The sequence below is a fragment of the Mytilus californianus genome, unplaced genomic scaffold (assembly GCF_021869535.1).
Source record: "Mytilus californianus isolate M0D057914Y unplaced genomic scaffold, xbMytCali1.0.p SCAF_5, whole genome shotgun sequence".
NCBI lineage: Eukaryota > Metazoa > Mollusca > Bivalvia > Mytilida > Mytilidae > Mytilus > Mytilus californianus.
The window spans coordinates 65,428,093-65,445,578 of record NW_026262701.1 but is presented as its reverse complement, the minus strand read 5'-3'; the positions used below and the strand labels follow the sequence as shown (position 1 = coordinate 65,445,578).

The following is a 17,486-nucleotide window of genomic DNA, read 5'->3' as shown; positions in this document are numbered from 1 at the left end:
TAGGTGATCAATTAGTCAAGATGGGCGCTGGCGGGGACTTCGTTTAACATAGGACCCTATGGACAATACATACAAATGTCTTCTTTTAGAGAACCACAAAATGGAATGAAACCAAGCATGGCATGAATGTTCCTTATGAGGTGCTGACCAAGCGCTGTTTCTTTGAAGCTGATCCATTATCAAAGATGGCTGCCAGAGAGGGACTTAGTTTAACATAGGACTCTATGGGAAATACATACAAATGTCTTTTTTTAGAGAACCACTAAATGGAATGCAATAAAATATGGCATGAATGTTTCTTATGAGGTGTTGACCAAGTGTTGTAACTTTGTAGGCGATCAATTATCCAAGATGATTGTCAGCGGGGACTTACTTTAACATAAGACGTACCCTATTGGAAATACATAAAATGTTTTCTTTTAGAGAACCAATGAATGGAATAAAACCAAACATGGCATGAATGTTCCTTATGAGGTGCTGACCAAGTGTTGCTACTTTGAAGCCGATCCATCATCCAAGATGGCCGCCAGCAGGGGACTTAGTTTAAAATTGGACCCTACAGACAATACATACACATGTCTTCTTTTAGAGAACCACTGGCATGAATGTTCCTAATGAGGTGCTGGCCAAGTGTTGTTACTTTGTAGCCAATCAATCATCCAAGATGGCTGTCAGAGGGGGACTTTGTTTAACATAGGACCCTATGGACAATACATACAAATGCCTTCTTTTAGAGAACCACTGAATGGAATGAAATCAAACATGGCATGAATGTTCCTTATGGGGTGCTGACCAATTGTTGTTACTTTGTAGCAAATCCATTATCCAAGATGGCTGCCAACGGGGGACTTACTTTAACAAGGGACCCTATGGGAAATATATACAAATGTCTTCATCTATTTAACCGCTTAATGGATTGAAACCAAACATGGTATGAATGTTTCTTTTGAGGTGCTGACCAAGTGTTGTTACTTTGTAGCTGATTTGTCATCCAAGATGGCTGCCAACAGGGAGAGTAAGTTTAACATAGGACCCTATGGGAAATACATACAAATGTTTTCTTCTAAAGAACCACTGAATAGAATGAAACCAAACATGGCATGAATGTTCCTAATGAGGTGCTGACCAAGTGTTGTTACTCGTAGACAAACCATCATCCAAGATGGCCACAAGCAGGGGACTTAGTTTAACATAAGACCCTATGGGAAATACATACAATGATACAAATGCTTCTTCTAGAAGAGCACTGAATGAAATGAAACCAAACACGGGATAAATGTTCCTTATGAGGTGCTGATGAAGACCTTAATACATGTATCTTTATAGATTGAGATATACTGTAAACTATATCAAGAAAAAAAGATCTACACATAAGTCAACATGAGCAAAATTGTCAATTGACATCTTGTTGGAGTTATTGTCCTTATAAAGTCATTTTCTACAATTTCAATGAATTTATTGGTAATTTCTGTAAACTTTACAAAAGTCTTCTGCTTTTGATTAAATTATGGGGCCAATATTAAACCAAATTTGGCCTCAATCATTATTAGGGTATCTGTTATGATTTTAATCTATTTTTACATGATTTCAAAAACCAAAGTAGAATCAAGTGAGCGACACAGGCTCTTGAGAGCCTCTAGTTTATATAATTTACAGCAGTTGAACTATCTGATTTTACACAAATATGTGTTCTTTCTAAATGACAGCAAAGTGATATTATGCTAAAATAGATAGCTTTTAATTCTAGAATATTAATGTGTAAACACTGTTCTTTTAAACTCCAATGACCTTGAGTTTGCTTTCCATGAAAAACAGCTCCCCAACCATTGAGGGAGGCATCTGTGTAAATGATAACTAGGGGAATCATTTTTAATAGGTCTCCCGTTTACTGTTTTAACATTTTCTAACAACCAAACTATTTCAGATTTGCCTTCTACCGAAATATTCAAATATGAATTGAAATTATTATTTGATGTATGTAAAGCTCGTGTTTTGTCTAAATCTAAATATCTATGAAACAAGTGAGCGTATTGTACTGCATAATGTGCAGATGAATAAAGTCCTGTTAATTGTTCCAGACTTCTTATTGATACTTTGTGAGCTTTTAGTATATTCTTTGACAGTTCAATTATTTTCTGTACTTTCTCCTCTGGTAAAAATACCTTAAATAGTACTGAATCCATAATATATCCCAAAAATATAATTCTGTTTGTAAGAATAAAGACAGATTTTTCAATATTGATGTCAAAACCAACTGGCTCTTTAAAAGTTTTAACCCTTTCTGTATTTTTTATTGCCAAATCAAAGTTTTCTGCTTGCAAAAGGGAATCATCAAAGTAAAAATATGAATCAATACCCATACTCCGAATATGTGAAAATATTACTTTCAGTATTTTTGTAAAGTTTCTGGGAGCAGAAGCAATTCCGAATGGTAGACATTGAAATTCATATAATTTTTCATCCCATATGAATTTTAAGTATTTTCTATCTGATTCATAGATTGAAATGGAAAAATATGCATCTTTCAAATTCAAAGATGTAAAAAAGCTATTTTTGAAATTCTAAAGTTTCTTGTTTAAAATGGTGATAGCTAATAAATTGATTCAATGTTTTTAGATTATTGACTGGCCTTAATTTTCCATTTTTCTTTTTTACTAGAAATATATTTGAAATAAACTGTTCTGACTCATCAAAAGATTCTTTGATAGCACCTTTCTCAAGCATATCAACTATTTCTTTATCAATAAGCTCCTTTTCCTTATTGTTAAATTTTATAGGAACTGGAATTTTTTCCTGAACTGGCTTTTTATCAAATTCTATCTTATATCCCTTAATTGTAGAGATAATTGTTTTTGGTTAAATATTTCCAATTAGAAATAAAGTTTTTCAGTTTACCTGACTTTCTTTTAGTTTTTGAAGTTTTATTTCTCACCTTTAGAATCTTCTTTTCTGACTGTAGCCATTGGGTCTGTTTCCTCTCGATTGAACCATCTGAAAGCTTTGTCTTGGCTGATAGCCCCTTCTGCCTAAAAAACGATTTCTTCCCCTAGTATTACCTCTGTAGCTGGAATTTCTACCATAGCTGCTTGTTATGTTCTTGTTAATTTTAAGTCTCTTGCCTACGTCATCTCCAAAAAGGTTACTACCTACATCTTCATTGCGATTGCAAAGTTGGTGGTATTTTCTATCAATGTGTGGTTTCAAAGACATCCGTCTTTTAATTGACAACTCGAAATGTGTATTACTCAAAATTGCCATTGCTTTGGAAATGTTCTATCGCATCATTTTTACATATGAAGTTTTGGATTTGAGAATTTCTGCCACTCTTATTAATGGCACCATGCCACACCCTAAAGATTTTTGTATCGTCTGAAGATTCAAATCTGAAGTTTTTGCCTTACGTTCGAGAAAGTGCCATATCTCGGCATTAACTGGTATTTTCATTTCTCTTGTCATTACCGACACATCAGATTTCTTCTTACAGATACTTTCGAAGACTTTAGCCAAATCATCATATTTTTCATCATCCTCAAAAATTTTAGGTAATTCGTAATCAAACTCATCATCTGATGTAACAACTTGTGGTTCATTCTCCTCATCAGAAAATATATTATAGTTGGTTTATAATCACCTGTTCATCAGCTACCGACTCATTCTCTGAAAATGCCATGTCAGCTAATCTAGAATATATACTATCTGGACTTTGTGACTGTTCTTTGTTCTGATTTAACGTGGATAAACCTTTAAACAGAGTTTTAAGTTATTCTGACTGATCTAGATTATTCTTTGTAGTAGTTTTCTTTACTGTGGCTGTGCGAGGTTTTGTAGCCTTCGTAACTTTTCCATGTTTTTTCACCGGACTTACTATTATTCCGCTACCTGATGGCAACCAATTGTCCACCTCAGTAACCTGTCTTTTAGGTGATTTTTGCTTACTGACTAGAGCCTTGCCTTTTGCAGAGTTGACACTCTTCTTACCTTTCATTACTGAATTTTCAGTCTGTTTTTGTTTTGTGTAACTGCCATTTGGATATCCTCGGCAATTAATATTAGTGCTTCCCGGTTATCCAACTCAGGGTCAATGTTCTCAATTTGTGAGAAACCAGAAAACGAAGCATCAACTTCTTCGTCCGACGCAAACAATTTCAATATTTCATCGCCATTGTCATCACTGGCACTGTCGCTTAAGTGCGATGAACAGCGCGACATAATTTATGTATTAAACAGCTGACAGGTTCTGTCAAATTTTCAATATGTATCCAATTCGGATAAAATGTTTTACAACAGAGTCTGTTGCAAACTTATTATCTCGTGTTTAAATCGGTTCGACTTATTCCACGTGCGTCCTTTTAAAATAAAGAGGCTGGTCAGGTCTCACCACGGGGTTATATAGTGTTAGTGGTCATACAAAAAATCACTCAGCTGTGAAAAAAAGGCGTGCGGCCTTGACATAAAGTAAAGGTTCACTTATTAACCTGAGCAAGCCTAGGATTATGATATATAATAATGGATTTGAACAATACAAAAAAGAATTGAATTAATAGGATACAAATAGTAAGATAAAAACCAAACATTCTAAGGCCATAAGCGAACAAGCACTTCTCTTTTTTTCTCACCACTTCTCCCTGGCCTATTAGCTTTTAAAAGAGAAGTCACTTCTCCCTATGATACTAAAGTAGTGAAAAATCAATTGTCAATAGTCTTTTCTAAATTTGACCAAATTACACCCCTGTCCAGTGTAATTCTTCTATATCAGATGAAAACTAAAAATCACAAGAACATTGACTTGGAGGCAATTGCCTTTGTTTGTATAGGTCTCGCTCTTTGATTTCATTTTCCTACATTTGAACCTATGGATTTTTATACGACCGCAAAATTTTTGCAGTAGTATAATGTTAATTATGATGTTGTCAGCGTCTTCATGTCAAAAGACATTTGGTTTCCAGACAATAACTTGAGAATAAGTGTACGAATCTCTATGAAATTGTACCACAAGGTTCCATACCACATAAGGAAGGTTGGGATTGATTTTGGGGGGTTATTGTTCTACCTGTTTAGGAATTAGGGGCCAAAAAGGGGCAAAAACTAGCATTTTTTCTTGTTTCAGGACAATAGCGTGTATAAGTGTATGAAATTGTACCACAAGGTTCCAGAATCTCAAAAGGAAGGTTGGGATTTGTTTTTGGGGTATGGCCCTAACCGTTTAGGAAAAAAGGGGCCAAAAACTACTTTTCTAATACTTTTTAGAAATTCCTTATTTTTTCACCAATTTCAATGTGGTTTAATTCAGTGTGTTGAATTCTTGGGGTTCTTTGATAGCTGAATCTAACCGTGTATTTATATTTTGGATTTTTGGGCCCCATTGTTCAGTTGGTCCACATTGAGTCCAAAATTAAAGTTTGTATGATTTCATAAAAAAAATTGAATTATTGGAGGTTCTTCATATGCAAAATCTAACCGTGTATTAAGATTTTAATTTGGGGCCCTTTTTATACGCCCGTCAAATTTTGACGGGACGTATTATGGTATACAAATATCCGATGTCCGTCCTTCTGTCCGTCTGTCTGTCCGTCTGTCCCTCTGTCCGTCTGTCCGGCGTAAACATGTCGCACCGTAAATTGAGAATGACTTATCCAAATTTCATGAAACTTAAAATAGTTGTTTCTTATGATGGTCAAACGATCTGTATACTTTTTGGTGAAAATAAGATTAAAACTTTTTGAGTTACGGGACTTAGTAACTAAAACAGGTGTGTGTTTCTTTTCACATGTCGCGCCGTATCTCAAAAACAATTTATGATTATTGCTTAAAACTTTACACACTTCTTAGTTATATTAATCTTAAGATCTGTATACTTTTTAGTGATGATTCAAAATTTTATTTTAGAGATATTGAGTATTTTGTTAAAAAGGGGGGAGGGGTTTTTCACATGTCGCGCCGTATCTCAAAAACAGTATATGATTATTGCTTAAAACTTTACACACTTCTTCGTTATATTAACCTTAAGATCTGAATACTTTTTGGTGATGATTCAAAATTTTATTTTTGAGTTATTGAGTATTTTGTAAAAAAAGGGGGAGGGGTTTTTCACATGTCGCGCCGTATCTCAAAAACGATTTATGATTATTGCTTAAAATTTTACACACTTCTTAGTTATATTAATCTAAAGATCTGTATACTTTTTGGTTTTGATTCAAAATTTTATTTTTGAGATATTGTTTTTTTTTTTTTTTTAAAGGGGGGTTTTCACATGTCGCGCCGTATCTCAAAAACGATTTATGATTATTGCTCAAAATTTTACACACTTCTTAGTTATATTAATCTAAAGATCTGTATACTTTTTGGTTTTGATTCAAAATTTTATTTTAGAGATATTGAGTTTTTTGTAAAAAAAAAAGGGGGGTTTCGTATGACACGCCGTATGTCAGAAACTATTTATGCTTATTGCATAAAAATTCACACACAAGACGACGGGCGTATCATGCGCTTATGGCGCAGCTGTTTATTCAAATTGGTCCACATTTAGCTCGAAAACTTAGTTTGATTTAAAGAAAAATTGAATTCAAGGGTTTCTTTGATATGCTGAATCTAAACATGTATTAAGATTATTGATTTTGGGCCCAGTTTTCAACTAAGTCACAATTGGGGTCCAAAATTAAAATTTGTTTGATTTTAACAAAAATTGAATATATGGGGTTCTTTGATATGCTGAATCTAACCGTGTATTAAGTTTTTTGATATTGGGCCCCGTTATCAAATTGGTCCACATTGAGGTCCAAAATTTAACTTTTGTTTGATTTCATCAAAAATTGAATTGTTAGGGTTCTTTGATATGCTGATTCTTACCATATATTTAGGTTTTGGATATTGGACCATAAAAGGTAAATGTCCAATTTCAAATTTTTATACGACTGCAAAAAATTTTTGCGGTCGTATATCGGTATGACGTTGGCGTCGTCGTTGTTGTCGTCGTCGTCCGAAGACACTGAAATTGGTTTCCGTTCTCTAACTTGAGTTTGCCTCAACCAAATGTTATGAAACGTATACACAATGCTTATTACCACAAAACACAGATCAAGTTTGAATTTTTGTGGCGGCGTCACTTTAACCGTTCTAGAGTTATGCCCTTCATAAATGGAAAAATTGCCAAATTTTTAGTTTTCGTTCTCTAACTTAAGTTTGCCTCAACCAAATGGTATGAAACTTATACACAATGTTTATTACCACAAAACACAGATCAAGTTTGAATTTTTGTGGCGTCACTTTAACCGTTCTAGAGTTATGCCTCTTTACAAATGGAAAATTTGCAAAATTTTTAGTTTCCGTTCTCTAACTTAAGCTTGCCTCAACCAAATGTTATAAAACTTATACAAAATGCTTATTACCACAAAACACAGATCACGTTTGGATTTTTGTGGCTTCACTTTAACCGTTCTAGAGTTATGCCCCTTTATAAATGGAAAAATTGCAAAATTTTTATTTTCTTCTAAATATCAAGTAATTTTTAAAATTGGAGTTATCTTCCTTTGTCCATGATTATAGTTGAATCAAACACAATCAATGCTTTATACAATGCAATGTTTAATTTTGACTTCCACTGATAAAACACAGATCAAGTTGAATTTGGGTAGTGTCACTTTAACCATTATTGAGTTATGCCCCTTTATAAATTGAAAGATTGCAAAATTTTTAGTTTCCATTCTGTAACTTTAGTTTGCCCCAACCAAACATTATGAAACCTATACACAATATTCATAACCACAAAACTAAGATCAAGTAAAAATTTTTTGTTTCCGTTTTCTAACTTTAGTTTGCCTCAACCAAATGTTATGAAACTTATACACAATGCTTACTACTACATAATACAAATTAATTACGAAATTTGGTGGCGACACTTGTACCATTCTTGAGTTATGTCCCTTTATAAACATAAAAATTGCTGAATTTTTCGTTTCCGTTCTCTAACTTTAGTTTGTCTCAACCAAATGTCATAACACTTATACACAACCATTCTAGAGTTATGGGAGTTTACAAATAGAAAAATTGCCGAATTTTTAGTTTCTGTTCTCTACTTAAGTTAGCCTCAACCAAATGTTATGAGACTTACACACAATGCTTATTATTGTCAATTCGCACAGGCACAGTGTATTGCACAAAAGCAAAAAATTGAATATAAATTCAAATCATATAACCAATTCTAAGTTCTTTGACTACAGTTATTCTGTGTCAGAAACCTATTATGTGTCAAATATTTAATTACAATCCAAATTGAGACCTGTATCAAGCGCAAATTTATTGTGTCCATTTTTGCCCCAACTGTTCAGGGTTGGACCTCTGCGGTCGTATCCAGCTGCGCCCGGCGAAGCAATTTATAAAGTTCTAAGACCACATTCATTCTGTGTCAGATACTATGCTATGTCAAATTATGCTATGAATTTTCCTTGGAGTTCAGTATTTTTACTTTATTTAAGTTATTTTACTTTTTTTTCAAATATTTAATCGAAATCAAAATTCATAGCTGTATTGTACAATTAATAGAAATTGTTAGTAGAGTCATAGTTAAATAAAGGCAATAGTGGTATACCTTCAAAAGTCATAAATCTATTAAGAGAAAACAAATCCGGGTTACAAACTAAAACTGAGGGAAACAAATCAACTATAAGAGGAAAACAACGGAACAAAAGAAACACTATCTGCAACAAAAACAAACGCCAACATACACAGAAACGGACTATTTGATAACAACTGCCATATTCCTGACTTGGTACAGGACATTTTAAGAAAAAATGGTGGGTGGAACCTGGTTTTATGGCTAGCCAAACCTCCCGCTTATATGGCAATGTTAAAAATACTGTTAAAATGACAACACTACGTGACAGGAATACAGTACAAACAAACGCAAGAACAGTCAGCACAGAGAAATACATAAATAAATAATATAGGAGTACATTACAACATGTAAACCGCAGAATAACAACGGACACCTTCCCAGCACATGACACCACAACGAAGTATAAACTGCGTTACGTTAATGGATCAACGCTACAAAAAGTGACATAATTTTGTGACGTCACAGGTAAATTTCTAAAAATTGAATAGATTAGTTTTATTCATAAAAATAGATACAGCATCAAATTTAATTTTAGAGAAGAAACTATGTATAAATAATGTTTGAAATTTCCTGTTCATTGTTAGATATTTTGAAAAATAATGAGCGGTAAGTCTTAAAGATTTTTTAAAGACATTGTATTAATGAGGAATGACATTTTGGAAATCTTTTTTTTTCATTTTTTTGGTAAATTTTTTTAAGAACTTTGTGGTATGTTTGTTTGTTATTCTGTATAAATAAATTTTCAGAATGCTATGTATATATATTTTTTTTTATGAAGGGAACCTCTTTAAAAACTTAGCTAATAGTGTCCATTAATAAATAAATAAAATAAATTCTTGGTGTACTTGGATATGCTGAATCTAACTGTATTTAGATTTTGGATATTGGACCATAATAGGTAAACGTCTGATTTCAAATTTTTCAGTTCTACGACCACATTCGTTCTGTGTCAGAAACATATGCTGTGTCAAATATTTAATCACAGTCCAAATTCAGAGCTGTATCAAGCTTGAATATAGTGTCCATACTTGCCCAAAATGTTCAGGATTCGACCTCTGCGGTCGTATTTAGCTGCGCCCCAGTGGAGCTTTTTATTATTTAATGTAACTTTTTTTTTATAAAATTTTTAACTCAAAGGTGCTTGAAAGTTTGTAAATACAAGGAGGTTGTATGAGAAGGAGAGAGCACGAAAGATGATAATTACACATATAATGTTACCGCCTTTTCTGTAAGTGGGTGTTAATTAGTTGAGACCGATTCGATCACAGAGGGAAACTTTGTCCTAATTACACATCAGAGTAAGAACGAAAACACCCGAAGTGTTATAAACCATCCGAGATTTTACAAAATAAGCCTGAGATCATGGCTCAATTCTCGACAGCATATATATAAGACTTACTTGCGAGAAGTGGAGGTTTAGCCAGGATCCCATGCTATTAAAAAATACACACAGAATGTTTACTTTTGAGGTAATTCAGTCATTATTTGATCATGGTTGATGATTTATTTATAAGTGATGCCGAATTGTTGGAGCTCGAAAAAGAATTTGATCTAGAAATATCTGCATCTGCAAGACGAACGTTTCAACTGACCTGAATTGCTCTGTAACTGATGTATATATATATGGAATTAATATTTACAACATAAAACATGTATTAAAATGTGCAGGAAAAATGTCTGTAAATAAAAGAATAGATACGCTTTTCTTGTCGTGGTATCTTTATTAACAAATTGACGTATTTTCCATTTTTTTAATGAATATTACAACCATGCATGGCCTGAAATAAGTATTGATTAAGATGTCTGGTTATTGAAAAAAAAATCTACACATAACATGTGTATTGTTGAAATATAAAAGTGTAATATAGGTACCAATCTACATGCCTGGCAATCCTAGTATTAATGTCCAAAATGCAAGTGTTAGTTTTCTGACACTTTATCGTGTTATTAAGCCAGTAAATTCCTCTCTGTTTCAATAAAAAAAAAAGATCACTCTGGTCGCAATGGGTCACCGTAATAAAAGTACCTTACATATTCCTTTAAGGGTTTAACCCACAATTTCCCAACATGTGAGGTGAAAATCTAAGCGCCTTTGCTCATATATCTACAGCATTACGCCATGAGAAACAAACTTTTCGCTGCCTCTCGATAAATTTCTCTTCGTTTCAATTACAAATATTTGCTCCGGTCACAACCGGTCACCGAAACGAAAGGAGCTCACATATTCCTCTATTTTCTATGATATTACCTATCAATTTTCATCAAAACGTTTTGGTAATTATATTATAGTAACAATATAAAATGAATTGAAATAAAAAAAAAATTTCCATATAATGTATCTTTTCCTTCTTAAAGTAGCAAACAACAAGTACAGAAGGCTATAGGAGCTTTGTGTAAAATTGGTTTAAAATGTTGCTGTGCACATAAATTTCTGGAGTACCAACTTCAATTTATTTTTCTACTAGCTCACAGTATACCTCTCTGGAACATGCCAATTATATGTATATGTATGCAGTTAGATCAGAGAAGTACAGAGAAAAAAATTTGAAAGGAATCGATTGATATAAAGCAAAGATTAACCCTTTTGAAATTTAGTTACTTATCAAATTAAGGACCTTGTCCCGATGTAAACATTGAATGTGAATAGATTGAGAAGACCGCAAATACATGTTCAGAAATCAAGATTTTGTATGTACATGATTTTTTTCAATTTTTTATACGACCGCAAAATTTTTGCGTTCTTATTATGTTATGGCAATGTCTGCGGCGTCTTCCGAAAACATTTGTCGTCCGAAAACATTTTGGTTCCCAGACAATAACTTGAATATATTAGAGTGTATGGATCTCTATGAAATTTTAGCACAAGGTTTCATACCACGATAGGAAGATTGGGATTTATTTTGGGGGTTATTGTTGTAGCTGTTTAGTGTTTAAGGGTAAAAAAGGGGCCAAAAACAAGCATTCTTCTTGTTGTCCTTGACATTTTGGTTCACAGACAATAACTTGAGTAAAAGTGTATGGATCTCTATGAAATTTTAGCACAAGGTTCCATACCACAATAGGAGGGTTGGGATGATTTTGGGGGTTACTGTCGTAGCTATTTAGTAATTAAGGGCTAAAAGGGGACAAAAAACAAGCATTTTTGTCGAGCCTGCGACTTTTGTCGCAGAAAGCTCGACATAGGGATAGCGATCCGGCGGCGGCGGCGGCTACGGCGGCGGCGGCGGCGGCGTTAGCTAACTTCTTAAAAGCTTTATATTTTAGAAGATGGAAGACCTGGATGCTTCATACTTTGTATATGGATGCCTCATGTTACGAAGTTTCCGTCAGTCACATGTCCAATGTCCTTGACCTCATTTTCATGGTTCAGTGACTACTTGAAAAAAAAGTTCAGATTTTTTGTAATGTTAAATTCTCTCTTATTATAAGTAATAGGATAACTATATTTGGTATGTGCGTACCTTGCAAGGTCCTCATGACCGTCAGACAGTTTTCACTTGACCTCGACCTCATTTCATGGATCAGTGAACAAGGTTAAGTTTTCGTGGTCAAGTCCATATCTCAGATACTATAAGCAATAGGTCTAGTATATTCGGTGTATGGAAGGACTGTAAGGTGTACATGTCCAACTGGCAGGTGTCATCTGACCTTGACCTCATTTTCATGGTTCAGTGGTTATAGTTAAGTTTTTGTGTTTTGGTCTGTTTTTCTTATACTGTATGCAATAGGTCTACTATATTTGGTGTATGGAATGATTGTAAGGTGTACATGTCTAGCTGGCAGGTGTCATCTGACCTTGACCTCATTTTCATGGTTCAGTGGTCAAAGTTAAGTTTTTGAGTTTTGGTCTGTTTTTCTAATACTGCATGCAGTAGGTCAGCTATATTTGGTGTATGGAATGATTGTAAGGTGTACATGTCTAGCTGGCAGGTGTCATCTTACCTTGACCTCATTTTCATGGTTCAGTGGTCAAAGTTAAGTTTTTGAGTTTTGGTCTTTTTTTCTAATACTATATGCAATAGTTCAACTATATTTGGTGTATGGAAATATTTTATGATCTATATGTCAGTCACGCAGGTTTTATTTGACCTTGACCTCATTTTCAAGGTTCATTGCTCAGTGTTAAGTTTTTGTGTTTTCGTCTGTTCTTAAACTATAAGCAATAGGTCAACTATATTTGTTGTATGGAAGAATTGTTAGCTGTACATGCCTGCCTAGCATGGTTCATCTGACCTTGACCTCATTTTCATGGTTCATTGGTCAATGTTTAGTTTACTTGGTTAATGTTAAGTTTATGTGACAGTTGTAATAAAGCTTTATATTTAGGACTATCAACATAATATCAATGATTAGTAAAGAAGGCGAGACATTTCAGCGTGTGCACTCTTGTTCTGGTTCGCAGACAATAAATTGAGAATAAGTTTATGGATCTCTATGAAATTTTAGCACAAGGTTCCATTCCACAATAGGAAGGGAAGGTTGGGCGAATTTTGGGGGTTATTGTCGTAGCTGTTTAGTAATAAGGGACCAAAAACAAGCATGTTTCTTGTTTCAGGACAATAACATGTGTATAAGTGTATGGATCTCTATCTCCATACTTCAAAAGAAAGGTTGGGATTGATTTTGGGGGTCATGGCCCAAATCGTTTAGGAATTAGGGGCGGAAAAGGGTTAACAAACTAGGATTTTCTGGTTTCTGGACAATAACTTGGGTATAAGTCTATGGATTGTTATTTAATTGTGCCACAAGGTTTTATATCATAAAAGGAAGGTTGGGATTGGTGGTTATGACCCTAACAGTAAGGGACCAAAAACAATATTTTTGTAATACTTTTTATAAATTGCTTATTTCTTGACCAATTTCAATGGGGTTTAAAGGGGCATTAGCTACGAGATATGAAAAAATTAAAAAAAGATTTTTATACGCCTGTCAAAATTTTGACGGGACGTATTATGGTATACAAATGTCGTCTGTCCGTCTGTCTGTTTGGCGTAAACATGTCGCACCGTAACTTGAGAATGACTTATCCAAATTTCATGAAACTTAACATAGTTGTTTCTTATGATGGTCAATCGATCTGTATACTTTTTGGTGAAAATAAGATTAAAACTTTTTGAGTTACGGGACGTAATAACTAAAACAGGTGTGTGTTTTTTTTCACATGTCGCGCCGTATCTCAAAAACGATTTATGAATATTGCTTAAAATTTTACACACTTCTTAGTTATATTAATCTTAAGATCTGTATACTTTTTGGTTTTGATTCAAAATTTTAGTTTAGAGATATTGGAGTTTTTTGTAAAAAAAGGGGGTTTTCGCATGTCAGGCCGTATGTCGGAAACTATCTATGATTATTGCATAAATATTCACACACAAAACGACGGGCATATCATGCGCTCATGGCGCAGCTGTTTATTTTTTTGTTCAATCATTAATGAAAGTGAAATAGTGAAATAATAATTCGCTTTTATCAGACAGTTTGGTTCAATTTTGTCAAAATAATCTAAGAAACATCGCTGATGAATTATTCACTTGTAAGTGAATAATTTGACCTCATTGAATCCTTATTCGTGTGACCTTCAATTAAACCCCTTAACTGGAGATGGGTTACGCATGGATTCAGCTTTTAAAAGGAAAGAATGTCAACATTGAAAGTGAAACAAGGATGAACGACTTGGTTGACTGATTCGATCCACAAAAAATCATTATTCAGGTACAAACGATGATAAACATACTTTTTAACCTATAATATGAATTCAAACAGACATAGAAAAATCCAATTGGACGTGGCCGCTATCTGTTTATGTTTATATCGGGTTTGTGACGGTCGGCAGTCTTTGGAGGTCATCTCGATGGTTAATTAGATGACGTCTAGACAAAAATACACTCGAAATGCTGATACATATTATCGAGTCTATGCATTGTTAATTGTTTATTTTAAACTTTTTTGTAATTTGGATATACGTTTTAGTAAGTTATAAATCAAACATGAAAATTTGAGTCAAATCGGTGAACATGAATTTGACAGCTAATGCCCCTTTAATTCAAAGTCTTGAATTCTTGGGGTTCTTTAATATGCTGAATCTAACCATATTAAGGTCTAAAGGGCAAAAATGAAACTTTGGTTGATTTCATCAAAAATTAAATTATTGGTGTTCTTTGAAATGCTGAATATAACTGTGCATTTAGATTTTTAATGTTGGGGCCTGTCTTTAAATTGGTCCACATTAAGGTCCAAATGGTCCAAAATTAAACTTTGTTTGATTCCGAAAAAAAAGATGAATTATTGGGGGTTCTTTGATATGCTGTATCTGAGAGTTATATTAATAAACGTTATAAAATACGATTTTTGATTTTGGGGTCCAAAATTAAACTTTGTTTGATTTCATCAAAAATTGAATTATTGGTTTTCTTTGTTATGCCCAATCTAACAGTGTTTTAGATTTTTGATTTTAGGCCTGGTTTACAAAGTTGGTCCAAATTGGGGTCCAAAATTAAACTTTGATTTCATTAAAAAATTGAACTATTGTTGTTCTTTGATGTGCCCAATCTAACAGTGTTTTAGGTTGTTGATTTTGATCCTGTTTTTCAAATTGGTCCACATTAAGGTCCAAAGTATCCAAAATTAAACTTAGTTTGATTTTTTTGAATTCTTGGAGTTCTTTGATATGCTGAATCTCAGCATATAATTAGGTTTTTGTCGAGCCTGCGACTTTTGTCGCAGAAAGCTCGACATAGGGATAGTGATCCGGCGGCGGCTACGGCGGCGGCGGCGTTAGCTAACTTCTTAAAAGCTTTATATTTTAGAAGGTGGAAGGTCTGGATGCTTCATACTTTGTATATGGATGCCTCATGTTGCGAAGTTTCCGTCAGTCACATGTCCAATGTCCTTGACCTTATTTTCATGGTTCAGTGACTACTTGAAAAAAAAGTTAAGATATTTTGTAATGTTAGATTCTCTCTTATTATAAGTAATAGGATAACTATATTTGGTATGTGCGTACCTTGTAAGGTCCTCATGCCCGTCAGACAGTTTTCACTTGACCTCGACCTCATTTCATGGATCAGTGAACAAGGTTAGGTTTTGGTGGTTAAGTCCATATCTCAGATACTATAAGCAATAGGTCTAGTATATTCGGTGTATGGAAGGACTGTAAGGTGTACATGTCCAACTGGCAGGTGTCATCTGACCTTGACCTCATTTTCATGGTTCAATGGTTATAGTTAAGTTTTTGTGTTTTGGTCTGGTTTTCTTATACTGTATGCCATAGGTCTACTATATTTGGTGTATGGAATGATTGTAAGGTGTACATGTCTAGCGGGCAGGTGTCATCTGACCTTGACCTCATTTTCATGGTTCAGTGGTCAAAGTTAAGTTTTTGAGTTTTGGTCTTTTTTTCTAATACTATATGCAATAGTTCAACTATATTTGGTATGTGCGTACCTTGCAAGGTCCTCATGCCCGTCAGACAGTTTTCACTTGACCTCGACCTCATTTCATGGATCAATGAACAAGGTTAAGTTTTGGTGGTCAAGTCCATATCTCAGATACTATAAGCAATAGGTCTAGTATATTCGGTGTATGGAAGGACTGTAAGGTGAACATGTCCAACTGGCAGGTGTCATCTGACCTTGACCTCATTTTCATGGTTCAGTGGTTATAGTTAATTTTTTGTGTTTTGGTCTGTTTTTCTTATACTGTATGCCATAGGTCTACTATATTTGGTGTATGGAATGATTGTAAGGTGTACATGTCTAGCTGGCAGGTGTCATCTGACCTTGACCTCATTTTCATGGTTCAGTGGTCAAAGTTAAGTTTTTGTGTTTTGGTCTGTTTTTCTTAAACTATAAGCAATAGGTCAACTATATTTGTTGTATGGAAGAATTGTTAGCTGTACATGCCTGCCTAGCATGGTTCATCTGACCTTGACCTCATTTTCATGGTTCATTGGTCAATGTTTAGTTTACTTGGTTAATGTTAAGTTTATGTGACAGTTGTAATAAAGCTTTATATTTAGGACTATCAACATAATATCAATGATTAGTAAAGAAGGCGAGACATTTCAGCGTGTGCACTCTTGTTTGATATTGGGCACAGTATTCAAGTTGGTCCAAAATTAAACATTGTTTGATTTCAACAAAAATTGAATACATGGGGTTCTTTGATATGCTGAATCTAACCGTGTTTTTAGATTTTGGATTTTGTGTCCCGTTTTAGAATTGCTCCAAAGGGTCCGAAATTTAACTTTGTTTGATTTCTTCAAAAATTGAATTCTTGGTGTTCTTTGATATGCTGATTCCAACCATGTATTAAGAATTTGGATATTGGATCATAATTGGTAAATGTCCAATGTTTAATTATTTAAGTACTTAGACCACATTCATTCTGTGTTAGAAACTATGCTATATCAAATATTTAATCAGAATCCATATTCAGAGATGTATTGTACAATTAATAGAAATTGTAATTAGAGTCATAGTTAAAAATAGATATAGCATCAAATCAATCTGATTTTAGCGAAGAAATTATGTATAAATGTAACTTTTGTAGATTTTTAAAGACTTTGTATTCAGTCTTAATCTTAATCCTTAAGAATGAAAGTTTCATATCCTCTCTCAATTATAAAATGGTTAAATAGCGCTGTAAATTTGTTATGTAGAGATGATTGTGTCCAGTTTTTGATATTACCTGGACAGGAACAATGAAGTTAATTGAAATTTTGTTTATTTTAACATTTTTATAACTAATTGTGGAAATTAAATATTAAAATGAATGAAGGAAAGTTTTTGATATATTATTTCCCTACACATTAGCTAATGTGTGTATTTTGTTTGAATATTTTGTAATTCTTTGTTTTTATATATTTATTTTGTAA

The 17,486-nt window shown here is 33.7% G+C and overlaps 1 protein-coding gene and 1 long non-coding RNA gene across 2 annotated transcripts in view; both read left to right on the top strand.

Annotated features, from left to right (window-relative positions):
• Nucleotides 1-17,486, top strand: part of LOC127701234 (coiled-coil domain-containing protein 149-like) — a 312,275-nt gene that overhangs the window by 240,904 nt on the left and 53,885 nt on the right. The window lies entirely within an intron of this gene.
• On the top strand, nt 12,114-16,676 carry LOC127701251 (uncharacterized). The gene is made up of 2 exons (XR_007981954.1): nt 12,114-12,226; nt 16,209-16,676. It is a non-coding gene; the product is annotated as an uncharacterized LOC127701251 (long non-coding RNA).